The sequence below is a fragment of the Triturus cristatus genome, chromosome 6, assembly GCF_964204655.1.
Source record: "Triturus cristatus chromosome 6, aTriCri1.1, whole genome shotgun sequence".
NCBI lineage: Eukaryota > Metazoa > Chordata > Amphibia > Caudata > Salamandridae > Triturus > Triturus cristatus.
This window is the reverse complement of record NC_140589.1, coordinates 1,378,515,398-1,378,536,704: the sequence shown is the minus strand read 5'-3', so window position 1 is coordinate 1,378,536,704 and position 21,307 is coordinate 1,378,515,398. Positions and strand designations below refer to the sequence as shown.

Here is a 21,307-nt window from a genome sequence, read left to right as displayed (position 1 = left end):
CCCTGTGGAATAGGTATATCGATGATGTCCTCATGATATGGACTGGCAACTCTGACACATTAGAGGAATTTTGTACTTGGCTAAATGACAGGTCTGAGGACGTCCAGATGATGGTGACCGATAGCCAAGAGAAGGTGAACTTTCTTGACTTAACTGTACAATGTGAGAACAATGAGCTATATACATCTCTTTACAGGAAGCCACTAGAAAGAAATACCCTGTTAGGTTACAAGAGCTACCACCCCAGAAACTTGAGATATAATCTGCCCTACGGACAGTTCCTGAGACTTCAAAGGAACTGTACCTGTAGGAGAATCTGACTCACTCCTAATGAGACTATCGGACCGTGGTTACCCGCAGAACCTCCTAAAGAAAGCTAGGAAGAGGGCATGGTACTGTCATAGAGACATACTTCTACAAAACAACCCAGACAGAACTACTGAATACAATAGTATTGTCTGTGTCTCCACTTTTAACAAAAATAGCAATGACATTAAAAAGATCATAAATCAGAATTGGTATCTGGTTTTAGACGAAATAGGGATCACAGACCATCCCCTATTCGCATTCAAAAGAGGTAGAAACATCAAAGATTATGTTGTAAGCTCATACCTCAAAGACCAGGAACCATCAGACACACGTTCTCTCTTGATGCTGCCACCACTACAAGGGCATTTCAGATGTGGGCGCTGCAAAGCCTGTGAGCTGACTGTTGAACAAAAGGAATTTGTGCACAATGGTAAAACATACAATTTATACCATCACACGAATTGCAACTCCCAACACGTAATCTATTCAATCAAGTGTCCTTGCAAAAAAGTGTACGTGGGCCAGACGAAACAGAAAATAAAGACACGTATTCTACAACATTGTTCTTGTATCCGTTGCAAGGTACAGGGGGCTCCACTGGTTGAACACTATATTGAGAAACAATACAATAGCAACAACCTAGAATGGTGGGTACTAGAGAAGATATTACCAAACCCAAGAGGGGTCTCATTATCAGCAACCATAAACCTACGTGAATGCAAATGGATTAATTTGCTTGACTGGGTCAATGAGGGACTGAACGAGTAGGAAGAGATCTCTAGAGAGATCTTGCTGCTCAGTATGACTTAGACTGATTCTTTATAACAGGGATCTGTTATTTATCAACACCAGAACAGTGTTAATAAAAATGAGGTTTCTATACATCTTTCATATATCACATAAACTGTTAAATTGTGTATATTTATGTATAATACAGAATAAGTATGTAAATGTATATTAATATGCTATAAATACACAATGCAGGTTTTAATTTTAATGTTAATCATTGTTTAAAGTAAGGGTTACACCATTGTTGTCACCACACTTAGGTTTATTCATCTGCACATAAATAATGCTAGGGTACATTTGGTGCTGCAAAATGGGTCACAAATGTTGTTTTTGTTGATATGTATCTAATTGTAACGTGCTTAAAGTTGAAGAGATGCATAAACTGTTTTTAATCACCAATATAAGGTACCATACTTTGTACACTAAATCAAATACGTTTGTGGTTAAAGTCACAGTTACTATAAAAAGGTTTATGCGAAGACCTTTATAGTTCTACATAAAAAACGAGAAGATCCTTGGCCACCTTCAATGTGGTCTTTTACATGTTTTTAACTCACTCTGCGAGTTTAGCTCAAACCCCCTATTTTTGATAGTGGAATGATCTTTACAGCTGAACCCCAGCAGAGGGCAATCTTGTCAAGCACGTAGCATCCTCACACGAGGACGCAACAGAAACGTAAACGCCGCCAAGAGGATTCTATTAATAGAAGTGGAGGGAGGCTCTCAGGAAGGCAGCTTCCTGAGATGAATTTCCAGTGACACGAAGGAAAAGGTAAGATGGAGATGTTATCGTCTCCACCAGCTTTCTAGTGAACCTAATGTCCCACAAAACTTTTACCTTAACTAACGAAAGTTTTTTTCTCTTTTCTAAAATTACTTCACAGAGAACTCGTAGGTATTAATTAGCCTGGAGTCCGTCATGAAAGCTTTGCCTGGAGGCGATCGGCCCCGGCAATGTGTGCCCATTTGAGAAGCATAGAATAATTACAGAAGACCCCGAGCACCAGACGCCGGAGGTTAGTAGCCAACATGTTTGGACTTACTTACGATCTACTCACTAAATTTGACTACATGTAGACATTTAAGGCAACTAATTGCCACTATCTCTCCTTCACATAGAGTTGCAGGCACGCTGTGTCATTGAACCTTAATACAACCAGCTGATAAGGAGAGCTTTTTTGATGCAGGTACAGGCCCTGCAAGGGTGCAATGTATACATATTCGTTAAATTGCTCTGTTTTGAACATAGGTCTTGACAGACATCCCAATTTATATCTAACAGGTCAGTCATATACAGTCTGTTCTAGCTGCGGTGCTGACACTACCTATACTCTGATATCCAGGTGAAATCTTTATTCAAGGTGAGCTAAAACACATGGCCTCGCCGTATATGATTAAAAATGCCCAACCCCATCTAAAATGCGCAAATTTTTCTTGAACAGGCCACACACAGACTCTACATATAGTCCTGAGGAAGACCCCCCTTTTGACAATCAATTTATCGCAATATTATCTGGGGTCGAAACATCGACGCATACTTTCAAGTGCTGTTGATCACCCATAATAATCGAGAAAAACCAGATCGATTACAAGTCGGGTTGAATCAGATTTTCATTTTTCTCACACTGTGTCTAAATGTTTTGTCTTGAATATATGTTAATTTGTTATGTATATATTGTGTTGTGATATGTAAATAGGTTTATTTTCACTTCACGTTATGTTTCAATAAGTGTAAATACACATCATATGTCTGTGTGGGCATATATTTGTCCTGTTCTCAATGCTTTGAGTGCAAAGTTTTCACTAAATTGGTTATAAAATCACATAATAATTCAGAAGTACATGAGTTTCTGTTTTTTGGGTGTTATTTTGATTGCTTGCATTAATGTTATTCTCATCCGAGAAGAGGGACAAATTGAGTAAATAAGTTAGAGGCTTTTTATAAGCTGATAAGTGGCAGAACCACTGTTTGCTTAATGGCCACCAAAGTAGCAAACTTCACCATGAACATTTTAAGAAAAATAAGATCCTTCGTACTCCCTGATGACTTCAAGTTAGATGCTCAAGCTCTAGTGATTCCCAGGTTAGACTATGGGAATGCAACCCTCTGCTGCCTACCCAGATCTAAGCTGGCACTTCTAAGGGTCTCTTAACTCTGCTGCTAGGCTCATTACAAGATCTAAAAGAAACAATGACATCACTCCAGGTCTGAAATCTCTAAACTGGCTCCCACACCAAGCAAGGATTAATTTGAAAATTGCTTGCATGACCCATAAAGCCCTACACTTCAACACTCTGAGATACATTGCACAAATCTAGAGCTATCGGGTGGCTGTAAAGCATCTAGAAGCACAAGTTCCCCACTGCTGAAACCACCGAAATTCTATAAAATGAAAACATGTCACTGAGCCTTCTCAAGTACTGCACCAAGAATTTGGAACGCCCTACCCCCGGAAATCAGACTGAACCCCTCAACTGCTTCATTCAAGAAAGAAGTTGAAGTGATATTGATGAACACATTTCTGCTGTAGAGTGCATAAACTATACATTATGGCACAATTTGTCCCTTAGTCTGCACCAATGCCTATTTACCGTGTGCTATGTTGCTCTATCTAGGTTTTTGTACAGCTTGGAACCTGAGATGTTCTCTTTGGGGGATTCTTCCATGCCATGTCCAGTCCTGATGTTGTTGTTGTTTTTCTACATGACGCCTTGAACATTGTAAAGTGCTCTGATTACTGCAAGGGTCATGTTTGTGCTATATAAAACTTTATAAATAAACAAATAACACATGCTCGACCTCTTCATAACGTCAGTGAATATCAGAAATTCAATAATGTGTGTGATGACCTGTCCATTACACAAGAATGAATTATTTTGTGAGGGTTGAACATTGTCATTCCTGAAAGTCTACGACAGCAGTTCATTGACCCGGCACATGACTGACGTTGAGGAATAGTCAGCACAAAACAAGCCCTCCGAGTCTGTCTTTGGTTCCCTCTTCTTTATAAATGAGTTGAGAGAGAGCTCCAGGCTTGTCATTTGTGTAACTGTGTATCTCCCAAAACAATGAAGCATCCTTTGAACATGTCGGATCTTCCAAAACACATCTGTGAGAAAATTTACTTTTTTGGACCCCTTGAAAATGGCTATTACCTCATGTTATTATAGATGAGTACTCCCAGTTTCCTCTGGTCACTCATGATAGAAGTGATTGAAATTCTAAAAGCCATATTTGAAGCTTGGGGTGTTCTGTCCATTCTATGATCTAACACTGGCCCACCATTTAATGGCCGGGAATTCAAAGTCTTTCGTAGTCATATGAATATCAAGCATCAGAAAAACACACCTTTTTGACTACAGGCATAAGGCGCTGTTGAACGTTTTATGAGGACTCTTAAAATGGCTGTCCAGCGTGCTGTGCCGGAGGGATTTGAGCTCGAGTCTGTTCTTCATTCTACTCTTCGTGCCTACAGATCTACACTCCATTCTACAACTTGCGAAAGCTTGGCCACCCTGATGTTCGGGAGAGCCATGGGTACCAAGCTGCCCCAGTAGACCACTGAATGAACAACTGATGCCAGAAACTTGGACTTACTGATTCATCTCACAAGTCCAGAATGAAGACTTATGCAGACAAGCTTCGTGAAGACTTATGCAGACAAGCATCAATGTGCTCAGGACTGTATGTTTCTGAAAGGAGACCGTGTCCTTGTCAGGCAGAGGCAGAAACTGAAACCTGATGCTCCATTTGATGTCAATCCATTGCAAGTTGTAACTAGTAAGGGACACATGTTGACTGCTTATGTCCCAGAAAGTCCATTACGAGGGATTCCTCACATTTGAAACAAATATGTCATGTTACATCGCATGCTATAACATCGCGTTCTATTTAATCGCAAGTCATTAGACCGACTTGCTGTAGGGGGCGCGCTGGATTTAGGAATAGTATAATTTACTAGGTTAGAGCGCCCACTACAGCAAGTCGATCTAATGACTTGCGATGTAAAGGCATCGCGTTCTAACAACGTGGTTGTTGTAACGACCGTGTTGTAATAGGAACGCAATGTAATGGCAGCGTTGTAAACGATGTTTCCCATTTCAAACACCTGCCTTGGAGTTTGTTAGTTCCAGACATCTGAAGTGAGACTTTGTCATCAAAGGACCAGGAGAACCCCAGGACTGCCTTAGTGGCTATGTCACCAATGCCTGCTGTGGTTGTTTCTCCTGTGTCTCCTCAGCCTCGCACCATAAGATCTGGAAGAGTGGTTTGAGCGTCTCGATGACTCATTGAGGAACAATGATGTATATGTGTTTTGTTTGTATCTTTTTATTTAACAAAGGGGGAGATATAGTGTCTTGTGTATAATAGAGTTCGGGACCCTTATGTTCCCTAACGGACTCGGTAGTCTAGTGATGTAAGTGTTTGGGTGTGGTTAATAGAATTCATAACACAGTACTTTTCAATTAACGGTTACACTCTGGAGAATAAAGACGTGAAATACCAAGCTCCGTGTGTGGTGCGATTCACTTATATGCTACCAGGCTGGGGAAAATAGTACAATACAAGCCGAAATATGTTATGAGGATAAGCATTATTTTAGGGATGATGGAGTACATCTGTTGACGATAGGTATGGAACTGTATTTGAAGGAGTTACAAGACACTGCAGCTGCTTTGTTTAGGAAGAGGTTTGTGTTTAAAAAAAAACTAGGGACATAAAAAATCCTCAAGGAGAGTTTTCTGAGTGACAGTATGGTAGGTTTATAGGTTTAGTTCCCCAGCATTGGTTGCTCTTGCAGGTGGTCGGGTAGTCCAACTCGAGGGAGGGAAAGGCATTCTTGAGGGTGGGGGGTTAGGGGGAGCTGTTCACTTGTTATAGGTTGAAACACAATCTGTGTGGAGCTATTTTGGTCAAGGGGCCTGAGCTAGACATTTTAAAAGTGGGATGAGCTTGAGAGGTTTAATTAAGAAAAGCATTACTGACGTGTTTAAGGGTGGGTTTGGTGGACAGAATCACACTGATGTATAGTGAGGTTATTATTAGTCCATAAGGCATCTGCCAGGTTGGTACATTGTGATAAGGACTTATTTCCTTAAAGCAGCATTTTCCAAAATCTTTACTGTCTGGTTCTTATGTTCTGCAATCTCAACAGTGTTCAGCTCTGATTACCTTACCATCCTTAAATCTGTAACATTAAACAGATGTAATTATATATTTTGGAAAACACAGGATAATGATAAGAGGTTTCTTCGGAGAAGGTATGTAAGCGTAATGAAGATAGGAGATGTGAGAATGCACTGTTGTTTGCATTTTGTGATTAGGTCATTCAAACACATAACACAACCATTCACAGGCATGGTCTGTAGCTTCAAGTAGTTTGGAAGATCTTTACAATAAACATGTCCTTTACAATTAAATAAGCTCATGCCTTTCTTTTTTTCTTTCTTCATGGTTTTGAATGTTACAAACCAATGTTAGTAAAGGTAAAGTTAACATATAAAGAAATCATTACTCCATGATCTCCGGGCACTGATATAGTAGTCATCATTCTCTGTAAGGGTAATAACAAACTAATACACATCTAAACATTTAGCAGACTGTTGTTATCTATTATTTCCAATAAAACATAATTGTCATAACAATTAATTTTAAGACAAAGTAAGAAATCATAAGTCTCAATGATAAATACTCTATGAAGATCGTGATAGAGAGAAATATGCCTGAAATGAGCACACGGCAGAGTAATTCACCCAACGGGATAACTGAGTAAAGAACCTTTTAATAAGCAAACAATTGATAACTCCATTCCCATAGAGTGACTCTAGACATGATCTTATGACATTTGTGTATGAAGCAATATTTTGACCTATATGGCGGCACTAGATAACTCCTCCCTTTTCCATGCACATCCTATATTATGGAATGGGCTGTGCAGAGGTTGAGATTCCAGTTCTCACTCTAGGAAGAGTTGATTGTATCTGACCAACCTAGAGGGAAGTAGTGTAGTGAGCTCACACGCCTATCAGAAGGGGAGGTGAAAATATTTTAATCATTCTGAGACTAAGTTAAGCATAACATACTCTGTAATAAGTATATATAAATTAATGAGTGGGGATGCCGATAGAAAATCTCAGAGGAGTGCCTGGCATGAAGGCACACAGATCTGGGGGTATCCCATATTTACATCTATTATCCTAGAGGATCTTCCTCTCTAGTAGGGGAAGTAATTGTGAATAAATGACTACTGACCATATGTCCAGGAAGAACGTCCAGCTTGTCTTGTAGTCCATAGATAATTCACTCATAAGAAGCCGTTTTTTGGTAATTCCATCATCCATTCATCAATAGTTGGCAGCTGTGGTGACCACAGATGTCAAAGAACACAGATTTTGGCGGTGGCCAATGCTTTCACTTACCAGAGTCTAGGTTGTGAGGCCAGTCAGGGTATAGCAATCATGTTGTGCAGCGTAACCAATTTATGAATTTGCGCTCAGTGCATATTTATGTGGTAATGCCACATGTTTCCAAACAAAGCCCAGCCCCCCGAGTGCTGGAGACATCCTCAAGTTGCATGGACTAAATCACAGTTGGGCAAAGTACATTTCCAGTAGTTGGAGATATCAAATGCTCATGACTGGAATAGTTTTTGAGGCTTCCAGTATCAATTGTGCAGGGACTTGACTAGACTAAAGTTCATTTTGGCTTCTCGGACTTACGTTTTCTACCACAGAACCCTGTCAGCCTCCATATACTTCTTCTGTAAGGTGGTCTGTCACTTGTCTTATATTTGAATTACGAGGGATTTGGAATATAGCTGGTGTATGAGAGTGTTATGTAGCTCTGCTATCATCCTCTTGTATTTTCTCCTGAGTTTTAGATATTGCAGGATCGGTGTCTCTGTATGTCTTAAGGCATATTCACTAGTTTACTCAGAAGACAGTGCTTCAAATGTATGGAGTTCCATCTTTGATTAGGAGGCAAGTTGAATTTTTCCTACAAAGGATCTCAGATCCCTTTGTAATAGAATTTTGTTAAATGTGGCTATTCCAGCTCTTTTCCATGCCTCCCAGATAACAGGGCATTCTTCTATACACAGGCTAGCTTTATCCAAATGGATGCTCTATTAGGTAAGTGGGCATTGCTTAGTTTAATTTTATGTGCCTTCAGACAGTATCTTATCAATGATTACAGGTTTTTCATTAGGGATACTGGCGTTCTGCAACTATGTATTACATATACCCCTTGTCCTCTGTTGGTAAGTTCTTTTTGATCATGACCCATAGCGGTGTATTAGTAGTCTTTGGTCAAATATACACAATTTTCGACAGGCAGAGTGGCACATAATAATTTTATCTACTGCATTTTTTATCAGCTAATAATTTGAACACCTTTAATCTCAGTTTCATATTGCCCCATAAAAAGGCCTTGATGTATTTATTGATAGATTTAAGCAGCATAGCTTTTATTGTTAAGTGGATTATTATTTGGGGTGGGTGACTGCCCACCTCAGAAAATAATAGCACTCCTTATTTGAGTGAACCCTCAAAGTCACTAAATTAAACTGAGCTCAACCCTCTAGTAGCTATGGCACAGACAAGACAGCCTAACTTAGGACAGTGTGTAAAGTATTTATACAGAACCAAAACAGTACTAAACACAAAACACCAAGTAATAAAAACCCTTAACCGAAAATGAGTAAAATGTAATAAACAAAATGACACCACAACAACAAAAATCCAATAAGGTAAACCAGCAATATGCAATTTTAAAGATTCATGTAAAAACTGTGTCAGTTCAGTTCAAAAGCTTTATTCGGTATGTAAAAATACAACCATATAAGCAGAACAAAATACATAGCAAACAAAAATATCTTGTACACTGAACATGACAGAAGACAATAGGTAAAAACATTATTAAAGTGCATAGTGCTTCCTTGAACAGTTCAGAATTAAACTTAGTTTACCAACAAAGCATCTACATAATATTTTTAACAAAGTGCAGGTTCCATATAAAGTGTCTAATATGTGCAGATGTGCAAAAGATGCTAAGTATAGTAACAATACCAAAAATACAATGTTCATCCAGAATTCACTCAAACCCCAAAGTGCATATAAAAGTCTGAGCGATACCTAAATGTGCAAAGTACATAACAAAATAAAACTAATCAACACAGACTATGGACTTCCTTATACTCATGCATTTTAGCACATAGGATGCCACAAAGAAACAGGTATCAGGACTTTCCAGAGTTATTAAAAACTTCATTGCTGATTTGGTAGAGCGTATCTTATGTTTTAAAAGGATAGGTTTTAGATAAAATTTCCTAAGATGACAATAAAATTTACAGAACAATAAAAAGTGACAGCAGCTTTGTTATGAAATATTATCACAAGGACACAGCATATTAGATTTGATCTTCATATCCGGGAATGAGACTAAATGATGCACAATCCCTAGCCTTAGGCGGGTTAGGACAAATCTGTGGGAGTTATACGTCACAATCGCAAGATATGTCTGGAAACCTCTCCTTAAATTCAAATCAAGGTAAGAAGCAACAGTTGTTAAATTACTGGACTGATTCTCTCTAGCCGCATTCTTATATGCTAGGAACCTCAATTTTATATCTTTCTTTGGTATCAGTGCAGCTGCTTCAGGGTTCAGACGAATATTACAATCAAACAGAAGATTAAACCAGTAGTAAATATAGCTCAGCCATGGTATACGAGACAAATTATCAAGGTTCAAACAATCCTTGATAATTGTTTGTGTAAATACTGTCTCAGTTTTGGACCAGATGGAGCGCCAAAGTAGCAATGGGCGTAGTGCAGCTAGGTCCATGATAAAGTCAATACCGGCTTCCATATGAGTTAAAATATTGGGTACTGAGGGGGGGGCACATAGCAGTTTCTTCAAAAACATATTTTCATCATTCTGTAAACTATTAACAGGATGGTGGCCCCATACTCCTGCCCCATACAAAGCGGATGAAATACACCTACCTTTGTAAATAGCCAGCATATCTTTCATTCTCCTTTGCCCTAATTTAGCCGCGAATCTAAAAATACTACTGGTATTTCTATTCATCTTTAACCTCACATTCTCGTCCTCATTAGTCCATTTCCCATCTCCAGAAAATGTTATCCCCAAATAACAGAAACTGTTGACCGATTGTATCTCAACTTTATCAATAAAGAAGGAAGAATTAGATTTCACCCTCTTTCCACAGGTCATAACAAAAGTCTTAGTCTTATTGATTATCAGTTTCCTATCTTTGGTAAATAACACAAATCTATCTATAAGGCGTTGTAAGCCATTCTGTGTTCGTGATAAAAGAACCGCATCATCTGCGTATAATAAAATAGGGGTAACGCTTCCATCAATCAAAGGGGCGTCTGAGGGCAATTTGCTTAAAATCGAATCAATTTCATTTATAAATAGTGAAAATAAAAACGGAGCCAAGACGCACCCCTGGCGAATTCCTCTTGCAACTTTAAAAAAGGGCGTGCATTCTCCCATAGGACCATAACGTACTTTGCATGAAAGTCCGGAGTATAACCGGGCCAGAAAGTATACACACTCTTTGGGGGCACCCAGATCTAACAGGGTGTCCCATAAGATATTGTGATCTACAAGATCAAAGGCGCTGCTTAGGTCTGCGAAACAGAGGAACAGATTACCATCCTTAGCAACAGTATATTTATGTATAAGGAGGTCTAAATTAACGCACTGCTCCAACGTCCCCAGACCTTTCCTGAATCCGTATTGTGCCTTTGAAATTATCGAATTGTCCTTGGCCCAAGTCTCAAGTCTATTTAAAATTATTCTGCTCATGATTTTTATAGATGCGTCTAATAGGGAAATGGGACGATAATTACTTGCCTCGGACCTGGAGCCCTTCTTAAAAAGGGGAATGATTATAGACTGGCCCCAGGAAATTGGCATCTGTCCCTCCACTGTTGCGTTAAATAACCTGGTCAGAATGGGGGCCCACAGATGTAACTCGGACTTATATAAATCCAGCGGGACCCCATCCGGGCCAGGCGCCTTACCACCTTTGCTGTTACTTAGACCCTCATAGACCCCGTCCAGGCCAATAGCCAGGGGCAATCTTGGCCAGGTAAACTCATTATCCTGATGGGAATCTAAAATTAACCTATCCGGGTTAAAAATATTTAAAAAATGATGCATCCACGATTTACAGTCAACATGAGAGGTTATTTCAGGCACTATATCATTTTTTAAAAAGGGACTATTTATAGTATGCCAATATAATTTACTATCATTTATTTCAGCCGCAAAGCTGAGATTGTTCCAGGCCTCCTCTTGGAGAGCTTTTTTCCTCTTAATAAGTGATGTTTTATAAACAACACGACAATTTTTAATTATTGTACAGTTTCGAGGTTTGGAGCTCAACGCGTGTTTTAAAGCATGGAGAGCCTGAGTACAGCTTTTGTCAAACCAACCAGTGTTGATTTCTTTTTTCCCCTTATAAGGTTTTGTAAGTAGGTTGTCGATTGTTTCATTAATAGTACATAGGTGGTCAAGTACAACATGCGAGTGTACCTCATCGCCAATACAATAATTTACCTCCATGTTGCATTTTCTTAAGACCTCCTCCAACAATTCATGTGGGACAACCTTTGTCCATTTAATCCTAAACCCATTAGGTCTTACTGCCTCGATATGGTTAATACAATTGTTGGCATCCATGTTTTTGTAACCCCAACTATGCAATGATAAAGAGATACTGTTGTGATCACTTAAAGTTTGCTCATTAACACACAAGTTGGAGTATGCACAATCATTAGAAAGTAAAATGTGGTCAATATATGAATTAGCTCCTCTTCCAGTAAAAGTTGGACAGTTTTCGTTAGTACTGTTTTTCGTGCAACTTAACATATCCAAGTCAAACTTAGTTAACATCATATTTAGGGCAGTGCCATACGCACAATGTGGGAAGTGTAAACAATCGTTTTCCTCCGTATTACCGCATTCCCTTCTTAATCCACATAAGTTACTCGTGGCAAAAGGACAAGAACTTATATTGAAATCACCCAACCAAAGGACGATCGACTGATGGCCTGAAACTGCCTGTGTCCTCACAATTTCTTTTTCTAGCTGAATCAGAATTTTACCTCTGTCAGCAGTGAATACATTATTATAAAAATTTATCAGCAACAAATCTTTCCCTTTGTCAAACTCTAGACATAATACCTAAAAATAGACATCCACTGAAACACAACTTTTAATTTTGCAGGAGTTTAGTTTAGTTGATATTAAAAGCAAGAGGCCACCTTTGGCTCTTCCAGCGATCGAACTCACTGCATTCAAACTGTGTGCTGAATATCCCTCAATAAAAATAGGTTCCTCGCACCAAGTTTCCTGAAGACATATTATATCATACCCTATGTTAATAAAATCCCTCCAGAAAGGGGAATCTAATTTCCTTTTCAAACCAGCAATATTCCACGTAACAACGCGGTAACCTGTATTGGGGTCACAGTTTGCCACTATACAATCGTTTACTGGTTCTGCAGGGTAGGGATCTGAATTTAAAAGGGAGTGTGCAATGGAGGGCAAGGTTATAATCTGAGTCCGTTTAGTTCCTATGCTCTCCATAACAGCATCCACTTTATTAGATTCAGGTGGAGAGGGCGAAAGGACAGTCGCTACTATATTAGACAGGTCACAGATAGCTTGTTTGTCGTTCGACTTCCTGGTATTATCAGACAGTCAGTCGTTTTCCTCCAATGAGGACAGGGCAGAATATCGATTAAAAAGGGGGAGGGTATAATCCCTCTGCCTGCTAGGTGGCTCATTTCCGTGTATATCCCCTCTATTAAAATACATCGGGGCTCTCGGTGGCAAGTTAGGAGGGTAACCAACCCCCCCCCCTAGTTAAACCAGGTTCATAATGCTCATCCTGTTGGGGCCGTGGCAGTTGCGAGCAATTCAAATAACTATAAAAATAACCCAGAGGTCTAGCAGAGACTAAATTAACTTGGTTGGGTAAGGAGGCGGCTCTTAGGAGGACGGTTGCCACGTGTTGTGGGTATTTAAAATTAACTATGATACAGTCCCCTCTGGTAGTTTTCCTGCCTTCCCCTATCCAGCCAACTCTGCGGGTAGACAAAATATCGTTAGAAAGTGCCAGCGGAAAACCACAGTTTTTGTTGAGCCAGGCAAGTGACTTATTTTTTAGAGAGTCGTGAGTTTCCTGCCTGGAGTTAAGCATACTAGAGTCGACCTCAGGAACATTGATCAATACCACTGCGTAAGGTGCACACTGTGGTGGGAGGTTAACAATATGGTTTCTCTTGTGATTGATAGGCCCAGCATCTCCCTCAGCTACAGGCTTCTGAATATTCTGTGGGCGTGTGTGTGCAGAGAATGATTTGCCTGATGAAGTGGCTACAATAGAAGTTGAAAGTACTGGTATCACAGTGGATGACGCATTTATAGGCTGACTTAACTGGCTGCTATCCCCCGGAGCCATAGAAGCTCCCTTACTGTAAATACCAGACGGATGCAAAATGGGTTCCAGGGCACCATCTGTTGGATTATGGACCACAGGGGCCGAAACGGCCAGTTGGGGGGTTATCAAAGGGGAAGGTCGAATTTCATAAGAATCCAAGAGACCCTTTAAACTGTCTACTTCTGCAGAGACTGAATTTAACTTCGCCAGCAAGGGGCTAATTAAAGCCTCCAGTTTGGACTCAATGATTGATACCAGATGTCCTATTGAGGCTGTATGAAGAAAAACCCCCTCAGCTTTATCATTAGTCCCCAATATTTCTTTTAACGAATCTGGTGTAACCCCCCTACTTGATTGAGATGTACCCTGCTTTTTTGACTTATGAGTCACCACCCTCTTCACTGGTGCTTTCCTACACGCCCGCACTTTCCTCTGCATAGGAGAAGGAGTTGGGGTGGTTTTTGAACAGGATACTATAATCTGTGGGGAGGATGAGTCATTTAGGGAAATAGGTTCATCGATGCTTTCAGCATTAACCACATCAAGGGGTACATCGGCAATCACATCTACAGTGTCAGTGTCAGTATTAGCCCTACTACTTTCAGAAAAAGATGTTTCAGTATTAGGTGCTAATGTGTCCACTGGGGATACTTCAAAGCTCGATCTACCCAATGAGAGTCTCCGATCTTTGTTGATCTTGTTTACAACTTTTACCAGGTAGTTATCCATAGTCCTCTTTTCCCCTGTGCCAGATTGGTTAGAAGACTTGGACTTCGACATTAATGATGACAAATGCGATAACCTGTGAGACAGGTATATACGTGGAACTGATCACTTACAGGTCCGTCGATAATCAAGAATCCGTGGCCCTGCCCTGCCTCCTCCTGCCCCGGACGGCCACAGATGGCCCGCCCTCTGCCCGGGCTCAGCCCGGCGTCGCCCGCGCGCGTCCCGCGACGCGGAGGCAGCGTCGTTCTTTTAAGCACCTCGTGGCGCGAACGGGACGTGCGCGGGTCCGGTGGCGCTTGGGATGCTGGGGGATGTAGTTTCCAGCTCTGTCCCCACTCTGCGGCCGCTGGTGTAAATAGCGGCGGCGGGGGACTGCAGGACAGCAAATGGTCAGCGCTGGCAAGGTAGGACAACAGCAGGATATTCCACAGTGGGTCAAGTTAGACTGAGAGACACTGTGTCAAAAAGCAATAAGTGCCAATGATAGCCTGTCTAAGTGGTAGACCAGGACCTAAGCACAATTTGAGGCCTACCACGATGGAGCCTGGTGGTATGTACGTCACAGTGACACCTATAGCCACAATTCTGATGTACACCCACAGTCTGTGTGCATGTTGTGTCTCAGATGTGTCTGATCAAATGTGCCCAATGGGAGACAGTCTCCACATCCATGTGGTTTGTGCATCAACATTGATGTTGTGTGTGTGTCTACAAGACGTCCATGTAGGCCCTGCAGAGACAACAGTTGCCACTACCTGTAGGGCTCACGGTTGTTTTGTGCCATGTACATGTTACGCCATGTCATGCCAGTGTCCAAGTGGCAATACAGGGACCCTGGGTATCTGCATGTCAAAGAGCTGTGATGCCTGGTAGACATCAGGCCTCACTTGTCACTGTGGTGTGTGTTTGTAACATGACAGCAGGACATAGGTACTGTGACACAGCCCAATGATTGGACATTGCACTACATGGAACTTATGTAGACATGTGGACTTGAGATGTGAGGTGATGGGCATGTAGGTGACATATATATGTCCATACCCAACAGCACATACCTCAGTACATTGTGTATTGTCATGATGTATCATGTGATATTTTGCTTGGTCATAGCCACATGGGTGGATGAATCAACAATCTTCCTTTGTTCATCTCTGTACTGCAGGTCACCAGCTGTCCATAGACCATTCCCAGACCTTGAAACCATGCAGGAACGCGACAGGATCCAATGGTACCGCTTCACCAGGCCATTGATTGAGGAGTTGGCAGAGCAGTTGGCGCCACATCTGCTACCTGGCCGGACATACCCTACAGCACTGACCCCAGAGGTGAAGGTGATGGCACCCCTGCACTTCTTTGCTACTGGTACCTTCCAGTACACTGTGGCTACTGCTGGTGGTATGTCGCAAACTATGTTCAGTTATGTGCTACGCGTTGTCTTGGAGGGGATGTTGCATTTCCTTGACCTGTATATCAAGTTTCCTAGTCCAGGTCAACTCACTGACATAAAGGATGCTTTTTATACACTGGGGAGGATGCCGAACGTCATCGGATCTATTGATGGTACACATGTGGTCCTGGTACCACCACGGGCAAATGAGCAGGCATACCGGAACAGGAAACATTTCCACTCCATCAATGCTCTGGTGGTATGACTTGCAGACATGTGTATCACACATGTGTGTGCACGTTTCCCTGGTTCTGCGCACGAGGAGTAGTTGCATTGCAACGTTGATGTCACAGATGCAAAACCAGCGTGCCTGGCTTGTCGGTGTGTACTGACTGTTTACCATTGTGTGTGATTGGCAATGTTGTATTCCACCCTCTTTAAAAACTCAGCTAATTGTTCAATTGTTTGTATGTAGGTGACTCCGGATACCCCAATATGCCGTGGTTGCTGACACCCCTCAGGAACCCTGTGACACCAGCCGAGATGCGCTACAATGAGGCACATGGTCGGACCAGGAGGGTGATTGAGCGGACCTTTGGTCTCCTGAAAAGCCGCTTCCACTGCCTGGACAAGACCGGAGGGGCCCTCCCATGTGACCCTGCAAGGGTGTGCAAAATTATCCTTGTATGCTGCATGCTACACAACATGGGAGTGTGGAAGAAGTTACCTCTCATCCAGGATGACGATGACCTACATCTGCTACCTGTGGAGGATCCAGGCCTGGGCCACGATGCAAGTGATTATGATGTTGAGGGTGACATCCGCACACAGCTCATCAACAACTTCTTCACCTGAATGTGAGTTTACAGGGTTGTTATGCCAATGTATTGAGTTAGCCTGAAATGTGTTGGGGCTGCTTTGTTGCTGTTTGAGTGTGTCTGTGTGCTACTTGACTGATGTGTGCAGTGATGTGTCCTTTCAGGTGGTCTGTACTCCACAATAGTGTCGAACTGCTAACTTGTTTCTGTGTAGGTTTATTTTGACATGTTTTGTGCATGTGTGTTGCATTTCTCTCCTGTTCTGCTGTGCTTTTGACTGTGTCTTGTGTCTGTCCTCCCCAGGGTACTTTGCCTGTTGTTTGGTCAACACTGACCCCCAACACCCAGAATCCAACACCAGGGTGGAAGTTGTCAATTCCCATCAAGTGATGTACCACACACCCCTGGACTTCAATTCTCCGACACTTTGTGACTGTGTGTCCACTGTCACGTAGAATTACCTTGCAACTGTTGTGGAATAAACATGTTGCTGATGTGTAATGAACCTGTGCTACACTTTGTTATCTGCGTTGTCTGCCTTCCCACATCTGACTGACATTTGCTTACCTCACCTGTGGGATTGTTACCACTGACTGTGGATAGGTGTGGTGTCTGTGCATTCCAATATATTTCAGGTCAACATCATTGTATGGGATGAGTTACATGGCCATGGTGAGTATGTATTGTGGTGCCATAGTGGTGTGTCCCCCTCACATGCGTCACATCACCATGACTCACATAACGGTGATCACATTGCTGTAGTATTTGGCATGCACTGTGTTCTTTAGCAGATTAACATCTCCATGACACATAACAGGTTGGAATCACAACAGAGGCAAGTATAGTGTACTGGTGAGTTTATTTACAAACATGTGTGAGGATAGTGCACAGGATGGTGGGTGCTGTACATTGGGTTTTGAATCCAAAGTTCACAGTAGAGTTGGGAGTGTTGGTAGCTGAAATGTCCAGAGTAAAGTCCACAGTCATCTTCTACATTGGACCAACATGAACCCTCCATGTCATGTAGGTGAGTTGTGTTAGATACGACAAGGTGAACTGTTTGCGCACAAAGAACATTTTCCAGAACAGGTTTAGAGGTCCTGGGGGATGTGCATGGACATCTGCGTCTCACTTGACTTCTTCGGACGACTCTTCTTCTTCTTCGGGGGGGATCCTCAGCTGCAGGCGTCTGCGGTGCAGAGGACTCGCGCCAGTCATCCTCCCTCCCTGTGGCACTGGCAGATCTTGTGGCAACAGATGTCGTGGCCACACAGGGAGGTGTGGACATGTTGGTGCTTATCTGGCGGAGGCATGGGAGTATGTCCCTATGCACCGCAGTAAGTGCATCCCACTTTGCCTCCATGCGGGCATGATGGGCAGCCTGCTCCTGTTGAATGTCCTTGAGGATCCCCACTACCTGGCCGAATCCTCCGGTGCTATCCTGGTACGCATCTATGATGCGTGCCAGTTGGGGGTCATCATGCATTCCAGAACCCTCTGCAAGCCGCTCCCTCTGCCTACCACCCTCCCAGCAATCCTAGCCACACGGGCAGGACCTACGGAGGCACGCCCAGGTGACACTGGGCCCCCTTGGGTGTTGTTACTGGTGGTGTTGTTCGTAGCTTCCTCGGGGTCCTGTGTCCCTGTGCTGCCGGTATTCTGTGTCCTTGGTCTGTCAGTGTTGGCGGGGGTGCCCTATCTGTTGCCAGATGCTGGAGGCATGGGTACAGGGGGTGCAGATATTTGTACTGCTGGTGCTGCATGATGACTCACACCGGAGGTGCCAGGTTGTTCTGATCCACACCAGAGAGCTGAGGGTGCATCGGAGTCTGGGACAAGGACTCGTCTTCATTTGCTGCTGTGTCACCAGCACCACCTGTGTTTGGAAGAGACACACAATGTAAGTTATGTTGATACAGGCATCAATGGTTCACAGACATGACATTTTCTACTGTACGGCTGACACAGGTGTAAAAACAACAATTGATGGACAGAATGCAGAACAATGTCATACATTCACCCCAGTACAGAGATCTGGGCCTAAATCCATTGTTTTTTTGCTCACCATGCCATTCCAGTTTGAACCCAGCCATATGCAAATCAGTCTTGACCCTGGGAACAGTCCAGCCCGAACTGCAAAGCCAGGTCCTGCCTGGACTGGAAACAAGCATCCTAGGACCGGTTTGGGGCTTTCAGCCCTCGTCAGCCAGGATAGCTTGATTCCAGTGGCATGGAGAGCACGGGACTCACGTCTGAGCATACCCTTCCCACTGCATTCCGTCCATCAATTGTTTGTTGTAACGCTTTTCGCCCTAAGTGGAATGGGTATTCCCAGACGTGGGACCCGTGCTCACTACGCCACTGGAGTCAAGCTATCCTGGCTGATGACGGCTGATAGCCAGAAACCGGTCCTAGGATGCTTGATTCCGGTCCAGGGAAGACATGGCTAGGCAGTTCGGGCTGGACTGTTCCCATGAGGCACAGGGTCAAGACTGATTTGCATATGGCCATGTCTAAACTGGGGTGGTGTAGTGGGCAAAAGAACGATGGATTTAACCCAGATCTCTTGACTGGGGGAGAATGTCTGCATTGTCAGAATTCCGTCCATCAATTGTTTGTTGTAACGCTGACACAGGTGTGTCATCCCTGTACACATTTGACCTTTAACAAGGACATACGTGCAATTCCACTGAGGATATGTTGTAAGATTGGGGCATGTGTGGTAGCAGATTTTGCTAGTCTTTGTGTGTCACATTGGTGTATTGGTACGACATGGTCACAGTCCGGTATGCCTGTGATCTCTTGGGAGAAAGTGTTTTTTTACAGTGTTCCTAGTTCCCATCTCATTTCATACAAGTGATGATGTCACCATCGTTAATGAGTCTGGTGCTGAGTTTTGTACGTGCATATGTGATTTGACTTGTCAACGTTCTCCATGATGACATGGGTTGGGCAAGGAAGCACTCTGGCTTTTCAATGTTCATGACAGTGAGAGGTGTGTGTGTTGCGGTTTGGCTGCTGTGAGTAGCATGTCTCCTCCGATGCAGTCCAGGTTAGACCTTGTGTCTACAGTGTCTATGTCAGTGAGTGGTGTGTTGTGTGAAGGATGCATATGTTGCAGCATGATGTAGGAGTGGAATGCAGCTCACAACAGCACCAAGTGTGAATGAGACCATGCTATGGTGTCGGCTATATTGGTGTGTCCATTCCATTCACTGTCAGATGTCCCCTGTCAATGAGGTATGTGTGAGTTCCTGTGTGTTTTGTGCAATGTACTCTGTATGGATCTCCACACTTGTCATCTACAAGACACACCTCAACAGCCAGGCCAGGGGCACCCCTGGACACTGCATCCCCAGACAGTGAGTTTGAACATATGGTTGCAATGGCTGTGTGTGCGACCGTGTTTGGGTTGGCCAGTGCATATGTGTGATTTTCAGCCAAATCATTATCAGGCCCAAGTGTCAGACATCTTGCCCGGGCATTATCTTTGTGAGTGACTGGTACCACGTGTGCAATGTGTTTTAGCATAGAAGGCCAGTTATCATGAAGCGTGCCACCATTGACTTGGGTGCAGGTTAACTTTCAGGATGTCCATCAGTGCAGTCCTGGTGTTTGTTGGTGCCCAGTTCCCAGCAGGGCCTTGTGCTCCCCACAAAAGAGCCCAGTGTCAGACATCTTGTCAGTCCACTCCCACTCCCTGTGAGGTGAGAATGGTTCAGTGTGAGCTTGCTGGGCCATGTGATTGTCTGTGACTGCAACCCCCATCATGCTTTTGGCTACACCCCCCTTACCAGCATGCCCATACTTCCTTTATTTTGACTCTGCTTCCCTTTGAAGGAGTGTGACAGCAATGGCAAGATAGCTGACTGTGCAGTCCCGGTGTTTGTTGGTGCCCAGTTCCCAACAGGGCCTTGTGCTCCCTACAACAGAGCCCAGTGTCAGACATCTTGTCAGTCCACTCCCACTCCCTGTGAGGTGAGTATGTTTCAGTGTGAGCTTGCTGGGCCATGTGGGTGGGTGGGGAATGTCTGTGACTGCAATGCCCATCAAGCTTTTGGCTACACCCCCCTTCCCAGAATGCCCATACTTCCTTCCTTTTGACTCTGCTTCCCTGTGAGGGAGTGTGACAGCAATGGCAAGATGGCTGACTGTGCAGTCCTTGTGTTTGTTGGTGCCCAGTTCCCAGCAGGGCCTTGTGCTCCCCTCAACAGAGCCGAGTGTCAGACATCTTGTCAGTCCTCTCCCAAACCCTGTGAGGTGAGCATGGTTCAGTGTGAGCTTGCTGGGCCATGTGGGTGGGGATTGTCTGTGACTGCAACTCCCATCATGCTTTTGGCTACACCCCCCTTCCCAGCATGCCCATACTTCCTTCATTTTGACTCTGCTTCCTTGTGAGGGAGTGTGACAGCAATGGCAAGGTGGTTGACTGTGCAGGCCTGGTGTTTGTTGGTGTCCAGATCCCAGCAGGGCCTTGTGCTCCCCACAACAGAGCCCAATTTCAGACATCTTGTCAGTCCACTCCCACTCCCTGTGAGGTGAGCATGGTTCCGTGTGAGCTTGCTGGGCCATGTGGGTGGGTGGGGATTGTCTGTGACTGCAACTCCCATCATGCTTTTGGCTACACCCCCCTTCCCAGCATGCCCATACTTCCTTCCTTTTGACTCTGCTTCCCTGTGAGGGAGTGTGACAGCAATGGCAAGATGGCTGACTGTGCAGTCCTGGTGTTTGTTTGGCTACAAGTCCAAAGAGAGCCCCTGTGCTTCACACGGCAGAACCCAGTGCGGTGTATCTTT

At 43.4% G+C, this 21,307-nt stretch overlaps 1 long non-coding RNA gene across 2 annotated transcripts in view; it reads left to right on the top strand.

The window, feature by feature from the left end:
* Window positions 1-1,767: 1,767 nt before the first annotated feature.
* The window catches only part of LOC146821432 (uncharacterized), a 78,874-nt gene continuing 59,334 nt past the window's right edge, over window positions 1,768-21,307 (top strand). Inside the window, exons 1-3 of one of the 2 annotated variants that reach the window (XR_014962715.1) lie at window positions 1,768-1,870; window positions 1,983-2,114; window positions 15,469-15,586. This is a non-coding gene — a long non-coding RNA (uncharacterized LOC146821432). Of the gene's footprint in view, window positions 1,871-1,982; window positions 2,115-15,468; window positions 15,587-21,307 lie in introns of those variants that run through there. The other variant, XR_014962714.1, reaches the window with a different exon arrangement.